At 37.8% G+C, this 19,422-nt stretch overlaps 1 protein-coding gene across 1 annotated transcript in view; it reads right to left on the bottom strand.

Annotated features, from left to right (window-relative positions):
* LOC111523263 (selection and upkeep of intraepithelial T-cells protein 1) overlaps nt 1-19,422 on the bottom strand; it is a 192,060-nt gene that overhangs the window by 17,708 nt on the left and 154,930 nt on the right. The window contains exons 8-9 of the transcript XR_003309711.1: nt 3,300-3,414; nt 2,748-2,861 (exon numbers count right to left, since the gene is read on the bottom strand). The gene's annotated coding sequence lies outside the window, so the exon portion shown is untranslated. The remainder of the gene's footprint in view (nt 1-2,747; nt 2,862-3,299; nt 3,415-19,422) is intronic.

Genomic DNA, 19,422 nt, shown 5'->3' with positions numbered 1-19,422 from the left:
GGGTGGGTAACTTGAGGTCAGGAGTTCGAGACCAGCCTGGCCAACATAGTGAAACCCCTCTCTACTAAAAATACAAAAATTAACTGGGCATGGTGGTGGGCACCTGTAGTCCCAGCTACTCAGGAGACTGAGGCAGGAGAATCACTAGAACCTGGGAGGCGGAGGTTGCAGTGAGCCAAGATCTCACCACTGTACTCCAGCCTGGGTGACAGAGCAAGACTCCATCTCAAACACAAAAACTCAAAACAAATAAGTAAATGGATAGCAGGTGCTGGAAGCCAGTTTCTCTCAGAAAGAGGGAAGTTACAGACACACAAGTATAGAAGGCTAAAGTAAACTACATCACGTTGGAGTAGTGTTAGAAAAAACAGTAAAAAAAAATAACAGATGCTGATGAGGTTGCAGAGAAAAGGGAATGATTATACACTACTGATGGGAATGTAAATTAATTCAGCCACTGTGAAAGCAGTTTGGAGATTTGTCAAAGAACTTCAAATGGAGCTACCATTCAACCCAGCAATCCCAGTACTGGGTATATACCCAAAGGAATATAAATCATTCTATAATAAAGACACATGCATATATTTATCTCAGCACTATTCACAATAGCAAAGACATAGAAGCAACCTAGATGCCCATCAGTGGTAGACTAGATAAAGGTAATGTAGTACATATACACCATGGAATGCTACACAGTCATAAAAAAGAATGAAATCATGTCCTTTGCAGCAACATAGATGCAGTTGGAGGCCAGTGTTCTAAGCGAATTAATGTATGAACAGCAAACCAAATATGGCATGTTCTTACTTATAACGGGTAGCTAAACATTGGGTACTCATGAACATAAGGATGGCAACAAAAGACACTGGGGACTACTGAAGTGGAGAGGGAGGGAGGAAGGCAAGGGTTGAAAAGTTATTGAATACTTTGCTTACTACCTGGGGAACAGGATAATTCATATTCTGAACCTTAGCATTACCCAATATATCCATGTGACAAACTTTTTCAGCATATCAATAAAGGTCCCAGCCAGAGCTATAGGCAAGAAAAAGAAATGAAAGACACCTAAATTGGAAAGAATGAAGTAAAATTATCTGTTTGTAGGTGACATAATCATATATGTAAAAACCCTAATGACTAGTAAAAAACTTTTAGAGTTAAGAAATTTAGTTAAGCTGCAGGATTCAGATTTGACATACAAAACACACTTGTGCTTCTATACATTGACAAAAATTGACACATAAAAGAAATTATGAAATAAAAGCCCATTTGACATAACATCAAAAGGAATAAAATACTTAGGAATAAAAGTGACTCAGGAAGTAAAATACTTACACATTAAAAAATATAAAGCATTGATATGAAAAATTAAAGAAGATCTGAGTAACCAAAGCAATATTTAGCAAGATAAAAGCTGACATCACACTCCCTGATTTAAAAATATATTACAAAGATATAATAATTAAAACAGTATGGTACCACCATAAAAACAGAAGCTATAGACCAGTGGAACAGAATAGAGACCCCAGAAGTAAATTTACACATTTACTCTCAACTGATGTTTGATAATGATGCCAATAAAAACAATGGGAAATGGAGAGACTCTTCAAAAAATGATGTTGGAAAAACTATTCCTGCATGTGGCAAAAGTAAATTGGACCTTTATCTCTCATCATGCACAAAGATGAACTAAAAATGGATTAAAGACTTAAATGTAAGAACTGAAACCATAATACCCCTAGAAAATAACATAGGCAAAAAGCCTTTTGACATTGGTCTGGGCAATGATTTTTAGATATGACACCAAACACAAAGGCAACAAAAGCAAAGATAAGTAAGGCTACATCAAATTAAGAAGCTTCTGCACAGCCAAGGAAATATTCAAGTGAAAAGTCAATATACGGAATGGAAGAAAATATTGGCAAGTCCTATTTCTAATGAGGGATTCATATTCAAAATATATAAGGAACTCATTCAACTCAAGAGCAGAATGCCAAAAAACTCAGTTAAAAAATGAGTAAAGAGCCTGAATATACATTTTTCAAAAGAAGACATGCAATTGGCTAAGAGGCATATGAAAAAGTTCTCAGCACCACTAATCATCAGGGAAATGCAAATCAAAGCCACAATAACATATTATCTTACACATGTTCTAATGGCTATCATAAAAAAGAAATAACAAATGTTGGAGAGAATGTAAAGAAAATGCTTGTATACTGTTGGTGGGAATGTACCTTGGTACAGCTGTTATGGAACAGTAAGGAGGTTCCTCAAGAAATTAACAATACAATTGCCTTATGATCCAGCAATTACACTTCTGACTATATATCTATCCAAAGGCAATAATATCAGTATGTTGAAGAGATATTTGCACCCCCATGTTCAATGCAGCAGTATTCACAGTGGCCAAGATATGGAAAAAAATCTAAATGTCCAGCAATGAATGAATGGAAAAAGCAAATATGGTGTATATATACAATGAAGTATTATTCAGCCTTAAAAAAGAAAAAAATCCTGCCATTTGTGGCAACATGGATGAAACTGGAGGACATTATGCTAAGTGAAATAAGCCAGTCAGAGAAAGATAAATACTGCATAATCACATTTATATGTGTAGTTTCAAATATTCGAGCTTGATATATCAAACTGAATTTTGTAAGGTGATCTTTGAGAGGGGATTTCCTTCACTTAGAAGTTTGACTGATACTTTGGTGTTCATGCTGCTGTTTATTGCTGCAGTGACTTGCCTTGCCTTGTCTTGATGCTGCTGATGTGAATCATCCACTGTGAGGGAGCTTGGTGCTACTTCAGCTTTATCTTGCTCTCTCAGAGGCAGAGGGTAGACTGGTGTTTGCCAGGGGCTGGAAAAAGGAGGAAACGGGTTGATGTTGGACAAAGGGCACAAATTTTCAGTGGTGCAAGATGAGTAAGATTTAGAGCAATGTAACTATAGTTAGCAATACTGTATTGTATACTTGAAATTTGCTGAGAGGGTAGTTCTTACTTGTTTTTATTCACCCAAAAGGAAAAGATAACTATGTGAGGGGATTGATTGAGGTGATTTACATGTTAATTAGCTTGATTGTGGTGATTATTCCATAGTATATATGTATATCAGAATGTCAAGTTGTATGCCTTAAATATACACAAGTTTTATTTGTCAATTATACCACAATAAAACTGTAGAAAGAACCAAATTGAATTCTGTAAGGTTATCTTTGAGAGGAGATTTCCTTCACTTAGGAGTTTCACTGGTATTTTGATGTTCATGCTACTAGTTTATGGCTGCAGTGACTTGCCTTGGTTTGACTTACACTGATGTGAATCACTCACTGTGAGAGAGCTAGTTGTTACTTCAGTTCTGTCCTGCTCTTTTCTCACCTCATAGCAGCATTGGTTACTAAGGTGGTGTTTCTGAGAAATTGGAGGGAGCAAGGACATGTTAAAAATCTGGATTGATTAAGTCATATTTGGATGATTAGTCAAATACTTCTCTTCCAATTGGGCAGTGTCAGTCCCAGGTTCTATTCCGTAATTTTAAAAAATCTTATTTTCCTTTTTATTGGCTCCCCTTTTGTGTCAAGAAGGGAAGTTTGCTACTGGCTTCTTCCAACTCCTTTGGGAAAGTTCATTAAGACAGACATCTTGAGTCTCATAATTAGTTTAGAGGCAGATAGATCCTGGGAAAGGCAGATAAAGAAAATAAGTTTGCCTTCTCTTTTGTCAGCTTGGTTGTAGCCACTAACAGAAATGGAACTTAGGGAAAGTATGTCCACATTCAGGATAAGAGCAAAGGATACTAATTTATCTTTAAGACAATGAGGTAATGATTCGTCCTGATTTTTCCTTATGGTCAGCATCATTTAAACTGATCTTCCTCAGATTTATAGTGCTGTCTTCTTCAGAGGCTGTCAATGGACTGCAGTGTGATGATGTGGAGGCAGGTTATTACAGAAAAGACACATTCGTCCTCTACCAGGGGACATCTGTCTATATTATAAGGAATACGTTTCTTAGAATAGCAAAATTTCTGGTCAGCTCTGATTGCCAGTGTTTCAGCTATACATTTTTATTTTTACTTAGTCCCCCAAGAAGAGATTATGTGGAGGATGCTTGTAATTTCTCCTCAACAAGAGGGAAAATAGGCATAGCTGCTACAGTCCTCTTTTCAGTAAGCTATAAATAGTAGTTACACTTAATACCTCCTGCTCCAGATTCCCTTTTCCCTCAGTCATTCCTCTCTATGTTGGGATTGTTTTTTATCTGGTGGGAAGACTCAAATCTTAATTCCTAAAGCATGTGAGTCTTTAGTGACCCTGCCTTCATTGCATTCCTGTGGTCTTTAATTAATTACTACTGAACTTGAAGTAATTAGATGTTTCTCAGAGAACTCCTTGGTTTTTAGGCATAATTCTTTCTTCCTTGATGGTGTTTATTTCCCCTTGATAGCTAGAATCAATCCCTTTTTATTGACCAGTTGATTCAGTGGCACTGGGAGCCTAACTTGTCCAGGTGGCAGTCTCAACTTCCATGTCACCAGGACAGTGTTGCCTACTTACGTGAAGTCACTCATTTCTTGGGAACTTTGTGCTAATTCTGAAAGTTATATTAACACATTTCTCAGACTTCCTTTCGCTAACCTTTCAACTTGATTTATGTGAAGATTCTGACCAGCTGACAAACCCATCAGCTCATGTTAATGGGCCTAGTGTGTATTTTTATGGTCACTTAGTGTCTTATTATCAGGCATCTCTTTTTATTTGTAGAAACGTATTCGGTATAAGTACAATTTTGTTACATGCATAGATTTCATAGCGGTGAAGTCAGGGGTTTTAAGGTATCACCCTAATAATGTAAATCATAATCATTAAGTGATTTCTCATCGTCCACTCCTTCCAACCCCCTCACCCTTCTGAGTCTCCATTGTGTATCATTCCATACCTCATATCAATTGGTATACATTATTTATTAATAGCTCCCACTTGTAAGTGAGAATATGTGATATTTGTCTTTCTGTGTCTGACTTGTTTCACTAAAGCCTTCAGTGTCATCCATGTTGCTACCAAAAATGTGATTTCATTCTTTTTTATGGCTGAATAGTGTTCTATTGTGTATATATGCCACATTTTATTTCTCCAAACTGCTGTTGATGGACACTTAGGTTTATTCCATACCTTAGTTATTGTGAATAGAGCAGTAATCAACATATGAATGCAGGTATCTTCTTGATATATAGATTTCTTTTCCTTTGGGTAGATACCCAATAGCGGGATTGCTGGATGAAATAGCAGTTCTATCTTCAGTTCTTTGAGAAATCTCCATAGTGTTTTCCATAGAGGTTTTAGTAATTTACATTCCCACCAACAGTATGCGAGTTCCCTCATCCCTGCGTTCTTGCCAAAATCTGTTATTTTTTTTTATTTTTATTTTTTATTTGTTTGAGACAGAGTCTCACTTTTTCTCCCAGGCTGAAGTGCAGTTGGGGCGATCTTGTCTCACTGTAACTTTTGCCTCCCAGGTCAAGCGATTCTCCTCCCTCAGCCTCCCGAGTAGCTGGGACTACAGGTACATGCTACCATGCCTGGATAATTTTTGTATTTTTTAGTACAGATGGGGTTTTGCCATGTTGGGCAGGCTCGTCTCAAATTCCTGACATCAGGTGATACACCTGCCTCAGCCTCCCAAAGTGTGTAATAATGGCTATTCTGACTGGGTCAAGATGATATAACATTGTGATTTTAATTTGCATTTCCCTGATGATTGTTGATGCTGAATATTATTTCATATACCTGTGTGTCTTCTTTTGAAAAATGTCTATTCATATCCTTTGGTCACTTATTAAGGATATCATTCATTGTTTTAGTTGTTGTTCAGTTGTTTGAGTTCCTTATATATTCTGGATATGAGACCCTTGTCACATGAATAGTTTGCAAGTATTTTAACCCATCCTGCAGATTGTGTCTTTATTCTGTTGATTATTTCCTTTGCTGGGCAGAGAGTTTTAGTTTAATATAGTCACATTTGTCTGTTTTTGTTTTTGTTGTATTTGCTTTTGAGGACTTGGTCATAAATTCTTTGCTTAGGCCAATGTCCAGTAGAGATTTTTCTAGATATTATTCTAGGATTTTTATTGTTTTACCTTTTATGCTTAGGTCTTTAATCCGTTTTGAGTTAATTTGTGTTACTGCTGAGAGATAGGGGTCCAGTTTCATTCTTCTGCAAATGGCTATCTAATTTTCCAAGTACCATTTATTCAACAATGTGTCCTTTCCCCAGCATGTGTTCTCATCAAATCTGTCAAAGATCAATTGGCTGTAAATATGTAGCTCTTTTTCTGTGTTCTCTATTCTGTTTCATTGACTTATGTGTCTATTTTTATGCCAGTACCATGTGGTTTTGGTTCCTAGAGAATTTTAATATAATTTGAAGCCTGGAAAAGGGGTCTCTCCAGCTTTGTTCTTTTTGCTTAGAATTGCTGTGGCTACTTGGGCATTTTTTGGGGCCTCCATATGAATTTTAGATTATTTATTTATGTATTTATTTATGTATTTATTTATTTATTTATTTATTTTTATTATCCTTTAAGTTCTGGGATACAAGTGTAGAACATGCAGGTTTGTTACATAGGTATACATGTGCAATAGTGCTTTGCTGCACTCATCAACTCGGTCATCTACATTAGGTATTTCTCCTAATACTGTCACTCCCCTAGCCCCCCACCCCCACAACAGGCCCCAGTGTGTGATGTTCCCCTCCCTGTGTCCATGTGTTCTCACTGTTCAACTCCACTTATGAGTGAGAACATGCGGTGTTTTGTTTTCTATTCTTGTGTTAGTTTGCTGAGAATGAAGTTTTCCAGCTTCATCCATGTCCCTGCAAAGGACATGAACTCATCCTTTTTTATGGCTGCATGGTATTCCATGTTATGTGTCACGTTTTCTTTATCCAGTCTATCACTGATCGTCATTTGGGTTGGTTCCAAGTCTTTGCTATTGTGAACAGTGCCGCAATAAACATATGTGTGCATGTGTCTTTAGAGTAGAATGATTTATAATCCTTTGGGTATATACCCAGTAATGGGATTGCTGGGTCAAATTGTATGTCTAGTTCTAGATCCTTGAGGAATCACCACACTGTTTTCCACAGTGGCTGAACTAATTTACATTCCCACGAATAGTGTAAAAGCGTTCCTATTTTTCCACATCCTCTCCAGGATCTGTTGTTTCCTGACTTTTTAATGATTGTCACTTTAACTGGCATGAGATGGTATCTCACTGTGGTTTTGATTTGCGTTTCTCTAATGACAAGTGATGATGAGCTTGTTTTCATATGTTTGTTGGCTGCATAAATGTCTTCTTTTGAGAAGTGTCTGTTCATATTCTTCGTCCATTTTTTGATGGGGTTATTTGTTTTTTTCTTGTAAATTTGTTTAAGTTGTTTGTAGATTCTGGATATTAGCCCGTTGTCAGGTGGATAGATTGCGAAAATTTTCTCTCACTCTCTAGGTTGCCTGTTCACTCTGATGATAGTTTCTTTTGCTGTGCAGAAGCTCTTTAGTTTAATTAGATCCCATTTGTCAATTTTGGCTTTTGTTGCCATTGCTTTTGGTGTTTTAGTGATGAAGTCTTTGCCCATGACTCCTGAATGGTATTGCCTAGGTTTTCTTCTAGGGTTGTTGTGGTTTTAGGTCTTAGGTTTAAGTCTTTAATCCACCTTGAGTTAGTTTTTGTATAAGGTGTAAGGAAGGGGTCCAGTTTCAATTTTCTGCATATGGTTAGCCAGTTTTCTGAACATCATTTATTAAATAGGGAATCCTTTCCCCATTTCTTGTTTTTGTCAGGTCTGTGAAAGATCAGATGGTTGTAAATGTGTGGTGTTATTTCTGAGGCCTCTGATCTGTTCCATTGGTCTATATATCTGTTTTGGTGCCAGTACCATGGTGTTTTGCTTACTGTAGCCTTTTATTACAGTTTGAAGTCAGGTAGCATGATGCCTCCAACTTTGTTCTTTTTGCTTAGGATTGTCTTGGCTATGTGGGCTCTTTTCAGGTTCCATATGAAATTTAAATTAGTTTTTCCTAATTCTGTGAAGAATGTCACTGGTAGCTTATTGGGGATAATGTCAAATTTATAAATTACTTTGGGCAGTATGTCCATTTTCATGATATTGATTCTTCCTATCCATGAGCATGGAATGTTTTTCCAGTTGTTTGTGTCCTCTCTTATTTCCTCGAGCAGTGGTTTGTAGTTCTCCTTGAAGAAGTCCTTCACATCCCCTGTAAGTTGTATTCCTAGGTATTTTATTTTCTTTGTAGCAGTTGTGAATGGGAGTTCATTCATGATTTGGCTGTCTGTCTGTTGGGGGTGTACAGGAATGCTTGTGATTTTTGCACATTGATTTTATATCCTGAGACATTGCTGAAGTTGCTTATCAGCTGAAGGAGATTTGGGGCTAAGACGATGGGATTTTCTAAACATACAATCATGTCATCTGCAAACAGAGACAATTTGAGTTTCTGTCTTCCTATTTGAATATGCTTTATTTCTTTCTCTTGCCTGATTGCCCTGGTCAGAACTTCCAATACTATGTTGAATAAGAGTGGTGAAAGAGGGCATGTTTGTCTTGTGCCAGTTTTCAGAGGGAATGCTTCCAGCTTTTACCCATTGAGTTTGATATTTGTTGTGGGTTTGTCATAAATAGCTCTTACTATTTTGAGATATATTCCATCAATACCTAGTTTATTGAGAGTTTTTAGCATGAAGTGATGTTGAATTTTGTTGAAGGCCTTTTCTGCATCTATTGAGATATTCATGTGGTTTTTGTCGTTGGTTCTTTTTATGTGATGGATTAGGTTTATGATTTGTGTATGTTGATCTAGCCTTGCATCGCACGGATGAAGCCGACTTGATTGTGGTGGATAGGCTTTTTGATGTGCTGCTGGATTCAGTTTGCCAGTATTTTATTGAGGATTTTTGCATTGATGTTCATCAGGGATATTGGCCTGAAATTTCCTTTTTTTGTTGTGTCTCTTCCTGGTTTTGGTATCAGGATGATGCTGGCCTCATAAAATGAGTTAGGGAGGATTCTCTCTTATTCCATTTTTTGGAATAGTTTCAGAAGGAATGGTACCGGCTCCTGTTTGTACCTCTGGTAGAATTTGGCTGTGAATCCATCTGGTCTTGGATTTTTTTGGTTTGTAGCCTATTAATTACTGCCTCAGTTTCAGAACTTGTTATTGATCTTTTCAGAGATTCAACTTCTTCCTGGTTTAGACTTGGTAGGGTGTATGAGTCCAGGAATTTATCCATTTATTTCAGATTTTCTAGTTTATTTGCATAGAAGTGTTTATAGTATTCTCTGATGGTAGTTTGTATTTCTGTGGGATCAGTGGTGATATCTCATTTATCATTTTTTTATTGCATCTATTAGATTCTTCTCTCTTTTCTTATTAGTCTGTATAGTGGTCTATCTATTTTGTTGTTGTTGTTGTTGTTGTTTTTAAAAAAAAAAACCCAGCTCCTGGATTCATTGATTTTTTGGAGGTTTTTTTCATGTCTCTATCTTTTTCAGTTCTGCTTTGATTGTACTTATTTCTTGCCTTCTGCTGGCTTTTGAATTTGTTTGCTCTTGCTTCTCTAGTTCTTTTAATTATGATGTTAGGGTGTCAATTTTAGATCTGTCCTGCTTTCTCTTGTGGGCATTTAGTGGTATAAATTTCCCTCTACATAGTGCTTTAAATGTGTACCAGAGATTCTGGTACATTGTGTCTTTGTTCTCATTGGTTTCAAAGAACATCTTTTTTTCTGCCTTCATTTCATTATTTACCCAGTAGTCATTCAGCAGCAAGTTGTTCAGTTTCATATAGTTGTGCAGTTTTGAGTGAGTTTCTTAATCCTGAGTTCTAATTTGATTGCCCTATAGTCTGGGAGACAGTTTATTGTGATTTCTGTTCTTTTACTTTTGCTGAGGAGTGCTTTACTTGCAATTATATGGTCAATTTTAGAATAAGTGTGATGTGGTGCTGAGAAGAATGTATATTCTGTTGATTTGGGGTGGAGAGTTCTACAGATGGCTATTAGGTCTGCTTGTTGCAGAGCTGAGTTCAGGTCCTGGATATCCTTGCTAACCTTCTGTCTCATTGATCTGTCTATTGTTGATAATGGGGTGTTAAAGTCTCCCATTATTATTGTGTGGGAGTCTAAGTCTCTTTATAGGTCTCTAAAGACTTGCTTTATGAATTCATGTGTTCCTGTATTGGGTGCATGTATATTTAGGATAGTTAGCTCTTCTCGTTGAATTGATTCTATGTAATGGCCTTCTTTGTCTCTTTTGATCTTTGTTGGTTTAAAGTCCGTTTTATCAGAGACTAAGATTGCAACCCCTGATTTTTTTTTTGCTTGCCATTTGCTTGGTAGATCTTCCTCCATCCCTTTATTTTGAGCCTATGTGCATCTTTGCAAGTGAGATGGGTTTCCTGAATACAGCACCCTGATGGGTCCTGACTCTTTTTCAAATTTGCCAGTTTGTGTCTTCTAATTAGGGCATTTAGCCCATTTACATTTAAAGTTAATATTGTTATGTGTGAATTGGATCCTGTCATTATGATGTTCGCTCATTATTTTGACCGTTAATTTATGCAGTTTCTTCATAGCATCGATGGTCTTTACAGTTCGGCCTGTTTTTGCAGTGGCTGGTACCAGTTGTTACTTTCCATGATTAGAGCTTCCTTCAGGAGCTCTTGTAAGGCAAGCCTGGTGGTCACAAAATCTCTCAGCATTTGCTTGTCTGTAAAGGATTTTATTTCTCCTTCGCTTATGAAGGTCAGTTTGGCTGGATATGAAATTCTGGATTGAAAATTCTTTTCTTTAAGAATGTTGAATATTGGACCCTACTCTCTTCTGGCCTGTAGGGTTTCTGCTGAGAGATCTGCTGTTAGTCTGATGGGCTTCCCTTTGTGGGTAACTCAACCTTTCTCTCTGGCTGCCCTTAACACTTTTTCCTTCATTTCAACCTTGGTGAATCTGACAATTATGTGTCTTGGAGTCGCTCTTCTTGAGGAGTTTCTTTGTGGTGTTCTCTGTATTTCCTGAATTTGAATGTTGGCCTGCCCTGCTATGTTGGGGAAGTTCTCCTGGATAATATTCTGCAGAGTGTTTTCCAACTTGGTTCCATTCTCCCCATCACTTTCAGGTACACCAATCAAATGTAGTTTTGGTCTTTTTAAAGAGTCCCATATTTCTTGGAGGCTTTGTTTGTTTCTTTTTACTCTTTTTTCTCTAACCTTGTTTCCTTGCTTTAGTTCATTAATTTGATCTTCAATCACGGATATCCTTTCTTCCACTTGATCGAATCAGCTACTGAAGCTTGTGCATGCGTCATGAAGTTCTTGTGCCATGGTTTTCAGCTCCATCAGGTCATTTAGGGTATTCTCTACACTGTTTATTCCAGTTAGCCATTTGCCTAATCTTTTTTTGAGGTTTTTAGCTTCCTTGTGGTGGGTTCAAACGTCTTCCTTTAGCTCAGAGAAGTTTGTTATTAACTTCTGAAGCCTACTTCTGTCAACTCGTCAAAGTCATTCTCCATCCAGCTTTGTTCCTTTTCATTCTCTGTTCAGCTTTGTTGCTGATGAGGAGCTGCAGTCCTTGGTGGAGAAGAAGTGCTCTGATTTTTCAAATTTTCAGCTTTTCTGCTATGGTTTCTCCCCTTTTTTGTGGCTTTATCTACCTTAGATCTTTGATGTTGGTGACCTACAGATGGGGCTTTGGTGTAGATGACCTTTTAGTTGATGTTGATCCTTTCTGTTTATTAGTTTTCCTTCTAACAGCCAGGTCCCTCAGCCTCAGGTCTGTTGGAGTTTGCTGGAGTTCCACTCCAGACCCTGTTTGCCTGGGTATCACCAGCGGAGGCTGCAGAATAGCAAATATTGCTGCCTGGTCCTTCCTCTGAAAGCTTTGTCCCAGAGGGACAGCCACCTATATGAGGTGTCTGTCAGCCCCTACTGGGAAGTGTCTCCCAGTTAGGCTACACGGGGGTCAGGGACTCACCTGAGGATGCAGTCTGCCCATTCTCAGAGCTCAAATGCTGTGCTGGGAGAACAACTGCTCTCTTCAGAGCTGTCAGACAGGCACGTTTAAGTCTGCAGAAGTTGTCTGCTGCCTTTTGTTCAGCTATGCCCTGCCTACAGAGGTGGAGTCTAGAGGCAGTATGCCTTGTTGAGCTGTGGTGGGATCCGCCCAGTTTGAGCTTCCAGGCCTCTTTATTTACCTACTGAAGCCTCAGCAAAGGTGAACGCTCCTCCCCCAGCCAGGCTGCTGTCTCGCAGATCAGTCTTAGACTGCTGCACAAGCAGTGAGCAAGGCCCCATGGGTGTGAGAGCTGCCAAACCAGGCACAGGAGAGAATCACCTTGCCTGCCCGTTGCTAAGACCTTGGGAAAAGCACAGTATTTGGGCAGGAGTGTCCCATTTTTCCAGGTAGTCTGTCACGGCTTACTTTGGCTAGGAAAGGGAAATCCCCTGACCCCTTGTGCTTCCAGGGTGAGGCGATGCCCCGCCCTGCTTCAGCTCACCCTCCGTGGGCCACACCCACTGTCCAACCAGTCCCAATGAGATGAGCCAGGTACCTCAGATGGAAATGCAGAAATCACCCATCTTATGTGTCAATCACGCTGGGAGCTGCAGACCGGAGCTATTCCTATTCAGCCATCTCAGAATGCCTTCTGATTTATTCCTTTTTAACCCATTAGAAATTATATCCTATTTACTTAAATTAGTGATTTCTATTCAAAAGCAACCTAACATGTGAATGTTTCTTTTACTGAATGTTGAGTGTGAACACTATGTTCAAACTGTTAGTTGTGTTCTGACTTAGTGCAAAATTTTACATATATTTATTTATTTTTATTTTATTTTATTTTTGTGAGACAGTGTCTCACTCTGTCACTCAGGCTGGAATGTAGTGGCGTCATCATGACTCACTGCAGTCTCAAGCTCCTGAGTTCAGGTGATCCTCCCACTTCAGCCTCCTAAGTATGTGGGACTACATGTGCATGTCATCATACCTGACTAATTAATTTTTGTTAATAGAGACCAGGTTTCATCATGTTACCCAGGCTGGTCTCTAACTCCTGGGCTCAAGTGATCCACTGGCCTCAGTCTCCCAATGTGCTAGGATTACAGGTGTGAGCCACTGCACCTGACCAGTTTAACATATATTTAAAATGATAATATGTTCTCAGTCAACTAATATTGTCATAGGAATTACCTATGAAGATTTAGAATAACTGTTCCAACAATGATTAATACTTTCATATTTCAAAGTACACTGAGATAGTTGAAGAGTAACAGACTCTTTAAGACAGTATTAAATATGTGAAAGAAAAAAAAAAAAGGAGTGCAGATATCTTCAGAAAAATGAAAGCAGAGAGAATTCTTTGCCTGAAGATCTGCACTACCAGAAATGTAAAGTGAAGATCTCAGGACTCAGGATAAAGGAATATTATGACAGACATAAATCTCAATCTATATCAAAGGAAAAAGGTTCTAGAAATAGTAAATATTTAGATTTAAAAGATAGCTTTTTCTTACTTTATTTATAAGGTAATTGACTTTTTAAAGAAAAACAATAACAATGTATAGTTTATGACATGTAGAAGTAAAAAGTACGTCAACAATGACATGAAGAATGGAGTGGGGAGAAAACTTAATTATACCCTTGGATGTTTTTTGTATTATACAACAGCCCATACAATATAACTTTAAGGTAGGTCTCAACTAGTAAAAGATGCGTATTTTGAATTTGAAGGCAACCACTAAAGTAAATATATAGCTAATAAGAAGATAGTAGACTACTAAAAGATGTTCACCTAGCATAAAACAAGGCACCAAGTGAGATAAAAAAGACAGAAATTTTCAAACTGGATGAAATTGAGACACATTAAATAAAAAGACACAGAAAAGTTCAAAGTATAAACTTGAAAAAAATGATATACCATGTGAACAGCAAGCTTATTAATATCTTACTATATTAAAATCAGCAATGTAGAATTCAAGACAAACACTGTTAGCAGAGATGAATGAGCAACATTTCATAGAGATAAAAATATGACTCATCAGGAAAACACAATGATCATAAATGTGTATGTTTCTAATTAAAGAGATTCAAAAAACAAGCAAAAAGTAACCAAACTAAAAAGAAAAATAGAGAAATTCATAATTATATTAGTTTCAGATTACAATACTCCTCTTTCAGTGATTGACAGGAAAAGTAAACTAAAATCAGCAAGATTAAAATAGAATTTAATATAATATGCAAATAAAGCAATATAGGGGCAGAGCAATGGTGGCTGGTGCTTTGGGAGGCCAAGATGGGAGGATCACCTGAGGCCAGAAATTTGAGACCAACCTGGGCAACACAGTGAGAAAAAATCTGTCCCTACAAAAAGTGAAAAAATAATTAGCTGGGTGTGGTGGCATACATCTGTAGTGCTAGCTACTCAGGATGTTAATGGTGGAGAGTGTTCAGCTTCTTGGTGTCTTGAATGAAGAGTTAGACAAAATGCTCAAACAAAGCAAGGAAGAAATGAAGGGATTTATTGAAAATGAAAGTACCTTCCACAGTGTGGGAGTGGGCAAAGCACAGAGGCTCAAAGGCCCTGTTACAGAGTTTTTGTGAGTTTAAATACCCTCTACTTTGGGTACACCCTATGTAAATGAAGAGGATGAAATAAAGTTAGAGTCACTTAGTGTATGCCCTATGGAAAGGATATTTCCTCTCACAGCTGAAGTGTGAATTGGTCTTATGTTCCCTGCCTCCAGACCCTGCTTTCCTGCCTCATCTCACCATTGAGAGATGTGATCCCCATAAATCTTATGGGAGGCAAAAGGACCAATTTTTTTTTTCTGTAACTGCTTCATGCTGGCTTGAGGCATAGTCCCTACCTATTGGGGATCACAGAACTCTTGCTCTGCTCTAACTGTTGGAGACACAGTAGCTTCTTGATGGCCACGGGTGGTGTCTTCACCTGGAACTGGCTGGAACCTTTGTTGCATGATCATCTGAGGCTTAATGGTCTCTAGGCAAGAGGAAATGGATTTGGTTAAAATATTTAATGAGAATCTCAGGGGGTGGATACCTATGCTGTTAGGAATGTTTGCTATAAAGATTTGCAGGGGAGAAAAACAAAATCTGGTTTGTTCTAGAACTTATGTGTTTCCTTAAAGTCTTAGCACAAGCAACTCCATTTTGGTTTGGTTTGGTCTGCTGGGCCATAGTGCATGAGCTTAATTCAAGACAATGGCCTCCCAGAATTTTATTAAAACAATTTCCCCTTTTTGGTCAAGTTCTCACTTAGGTGAGAGTGTGACCAAAACTTAGGGCCTTAGCACCACTCTCAGTTATCACCATTTTTGGGTTTCTGGTCTCAGCACATTGTTTGTAGGTTATGGTGTCCTCATTGTTGCACATCTTTTTTTTTTTTTTTTTTTTTTTAAGCTCTTGTCATTCCAGTTGAAAGGAGGCCATTCATTTGATGTTCTAGAGATGCCTGCATGCAAACATTTAAAACCTCTGAGAGAGCACAGCATGCCAGGGATACTATTATTATCACTGTTGGGAAGATAATACCAAGAGTCCAGGGTATGCTCTTTACCCAAGGCCCCCATGAACCAAACCTTCTAAAATCAAATAGGTCAAAGAATGAGCTAGATAAAAAGTTTCCTCACTTGACTAAGCAATTTCTTTGGCAATTCCCTACCACTGAATTTCTATAATCTTCATTTGATGTATTTCTCCTTAGGTCACAAGTGCCAGCAGCTACACAGATACTTCTCTGTTTAGCCATCCCAATATAACTTTCACAAGAGAATTTAAAGTCTGTTGTGAACTGTAGCCTTTAGAGTAGAATTTGTCATAGAGCTTATCATGAGGGATACATTTCTAATCATTGCTTTTTTTACTTTAAACCATGGAAGAAGGACCTAACAAATGATGCCCTTCTAGAAGATTGAAGGCCTCCTGGCAATGTTCTCTTTAACCCATGATATGGGTTGAGAAGTGAAACAATGTTTTGTTTTTGACTGATTATGAAGCAACATATGTACCTTAACGTTTCTCACCTATATTGGGTCTTTATTCTTTATTTATCAAAGTATAAGGTTATCCATGTATAAGGCTGGCTGCAAACTCCTTTACAAATAAAAGTATACCCCATAAGTGCACATAACAGTCCCCCTTTTCACTTCTACTGTTCATAGGGGCATAAGCAAGAAAAAAATGCAAAGATAAGAGTTTCATGATGGTAGCAGTCTTAATCTGTGAACTTGGGAAAAACTGTTCATATCAAGGATGCCATTTTCTTCTTGGGAGAAATTTCCCTGGTTAGCTATATCTCCATACAGCTGTTTCTATTTTCATGAGGTTCCTCCAAAACAACCCTGATGCCTCTGGGCATCTCCTGGAGCTGCTGATGGGCCATAAAAAGTGTGCCCCTGGGAGTTCCTACATGTGTTAGAAGAACATGTCAATTAAATTTACTCCAAGCCCACACAGTATCTGAAGTTGAAAATTGTTATAAGACATGATTGGATGTGTCTGTATGAGACACAATGCAGCTACAATCTTCCTAGAGTAAAATAAAATAAATACCAAAATCTTCTAATGATAGGAAAAAAGCATTATAAAGGTTTTTTCAATTATAATATTTCAAAGGAAAACATTAACATCCAAAATGTTCTACCTGGGTGATGAAATAAACCTGTACACCAAATCCCTGTGACACACAGTTTACCTATATAACCATCCTGCACATGTATCCCTGAACTTAAAATATAAATAAAAGAAATAAAAGAGTCCTAGGAAAAATAAATACATAAATAAAATTTTAAAAAATTAAATAAGTTTACAAACTGAAGTCCAAAATCAATCTCTCTTGCCCTAGTGAATTAAAAATTCAATGAAATTTGAGTCTTAAATTTATTTTCTACCTCAGTTAAAGAAGGTCTCAACACAAAGAAAAGACATGGTCCCTGTCCCCAAGGAGGTGGCAGTCTCTTGGAGGCAAACAGGTGGATGTAGAGTTTATGCTAAAATGGATAAAAATGTCAATAACGTAGTAATACTGGGCTTTTAAACACAATGATATGTCATTATTTGTAATGTTCAGACAGACAAATACAATGCATTTTCATGTGATAAAATAATAAAATCATTAAGACTTTTTTTTTAAAAAAAGAGGTCTCAGTGTCTGGAGGCAGTTAGGGTTCCCCCAGGAGCTGCTCTCTCTCATTGGATTGAGCATAGCTCTAGTTTTATACCAGACTTTCCTGTGCCAAACCCTCATAATTCTAGTGAGCTAAGAGCATAGACAGGATTTAGCAAGGCATCACTTGCTGCACCAGCATGGTTGGCAATGCCATGCCACTTGGTTCTCGTGACTTTGCCAGGTTTTAGGATCCCTGTGTTTTCCTCCAGACCTGAGAAGGATCCCACGTTTCTTTAGGCCCTTCACCTTTGCTTAAGGCCTTGATTCTAGAGACAGTCACTTGCCTACAGTTAATGACATCATAAGCCCCAGAATGCCACCAAGGTCTAAGGCTCAAAGCTTCTTCCCAAGCTACAGCAGTTAAAAGCCAATAACTCAGTATAAAAATCTATTCGTAACGATGATTATAATTTTTTCCCATACTTTCGTGTTTAAAACCCACATAGGCTCACTTCAGAAGACACTAACGAAGATCAAGCTCTCCCTGGCTGGTCTTATCAGTTGCCCCATTTACTTCGGACACATTTTGCTTTGCAAAATCTAACTCCTTGTCTCTTTTTCAAGAGCTATGTGGCCTATACACCAGATGTTGAGGTCTCAAAACTGCTCCCCCATCATCATTGCAAAGAGTGGGTCCTGACCCCTGTAAAACTTATGGTATAGAAGAAAGCAATCTGAGAGCATGAGGTCTTTGGAGGTGAGGCAACTGCCAAGAGAAGGAGGAAAAAAGAAGGGGAAAAGCTGCAAAGGAAACTCCTAAAGAGAAAGAGGAAGGAGACAGCTTGTACTTTCCCTTGGCTGAACCCCAGAACTAGACAGACTTACACAGAGTTACACAAACCCCATAACTAGACCGACTTATGCACAGTTACACAAATGAACCTACTCCCTGACTGGTCCCCAGGCCAAGGGACAGAGTCATCCCTGGAGAAGCCGAGAGGAATGCCTGCTCCCTGTGGATGACTTGCTCCCAAGCAAGAAAAGGGAGGCACCAAGTCAGCCAAGAAGTCCAATGAGGGAAGCCTATCCCCCTTCACAGACCACCACCATGAGGAAGTAGAAGGGTAGGGAAAGGCTGGTGCCGTTATACACTAAAGCTCCTTCCCTGCCCAGAGAAACAAACATCAGGCATAGGGAAGAGGCATCACCTCTCCAAAGGCCTGCAGGGAGATAATAGGCCAAGCAGTATAATGTTGAGTCCTGAATAAAAAGAAAGTCAAAAATATTTAAAGGAGGCTGGCATGGTGGCTCATGCCTGTAGTCCCAGCACATTGGAGGCCAGAGCATGTGAATTGTTTGAGCTCAGCAGTTTGAGACCAGTCTGGGAAACGCAGTGAGACCCTGCTTCATAAAAAAAAAGAAAAATAAAAAGTAAAAAATAAAGTTCATAATTCAACAGTTTTTAGTTTATTCATGGAGTTGTACAACCATAATCTCAGTCAATGATAGAACATCTTCATCAATTTCAGGGAACATTTTACTCATTTTTATCTCCAGAAAGACAAATTAATTTTAAAGACACAAAGATTGAAAGATGACTTAAAGAGAATATATGAAATTCTCAAGTCCATGAGTTGACATTTAATCAGTGTGGGACAACACAAACACACAGAGACCCCTACCCTGTACTAGCCTAGGATTCTATTATCTACAGTAAAAATATTCTTCAAAAGGGAAAGGTAAAATAAAAACATTTTTAGATAAATAAAAGCTGAAGGAATTTGTTGTCAGCAAACCTGTAGTAAGAACAACCAACCATAAAGGGATTTCTTTAGGCAGAAGAAAAATTATTTCAGTTGGAAATATAAAATTAAGTTTTACATTCTATTGCTATTTAATGATTATCCTAGAGATTATATCATTAATTCTTGACTTATTACAATTTAATACAAAACATTACTTTTATTATTTTCCAATATTGCATAAACTTTATAACTTTTAAATGAAGAACCCAAGATGGTAAGTATATGAGTAAATAATATTCACTACTTATTTACTACTCAAACAATAATTGAAATATATTATAGAATGGAATATACATGTAATAACTAATATGGATAAAAGTCATAGAAAAAAGTAGGATGTAAGCAAAATTTAAAAGTTATAAAGTTTATATAATATTGGAAAATAATAAAAGTAGTATTTTGTATTAAATTGTAATAA

This window comes from Piliocolobus tephrosceles, chromosome 1, assembly GCF_002776525.5.
Source record: "Piliocolobus tephrosceles isolate RC106 chromosome 1, ASM277652v3, whole genome shotgun sequence".
In the NCBI taxonomy this organism is placed as follows: Eukaryota; Metazoa; Chordata; class Mammalia; order Primates; family Cercopithecidae; genus Piliocolobus; species Piliocolobus tephrosceles.
The sequence above is the reverse complement of the archived record's forward strand: the minus strand, read 5'-3'. Positions and strand labels throughout refer to the sequence as shown.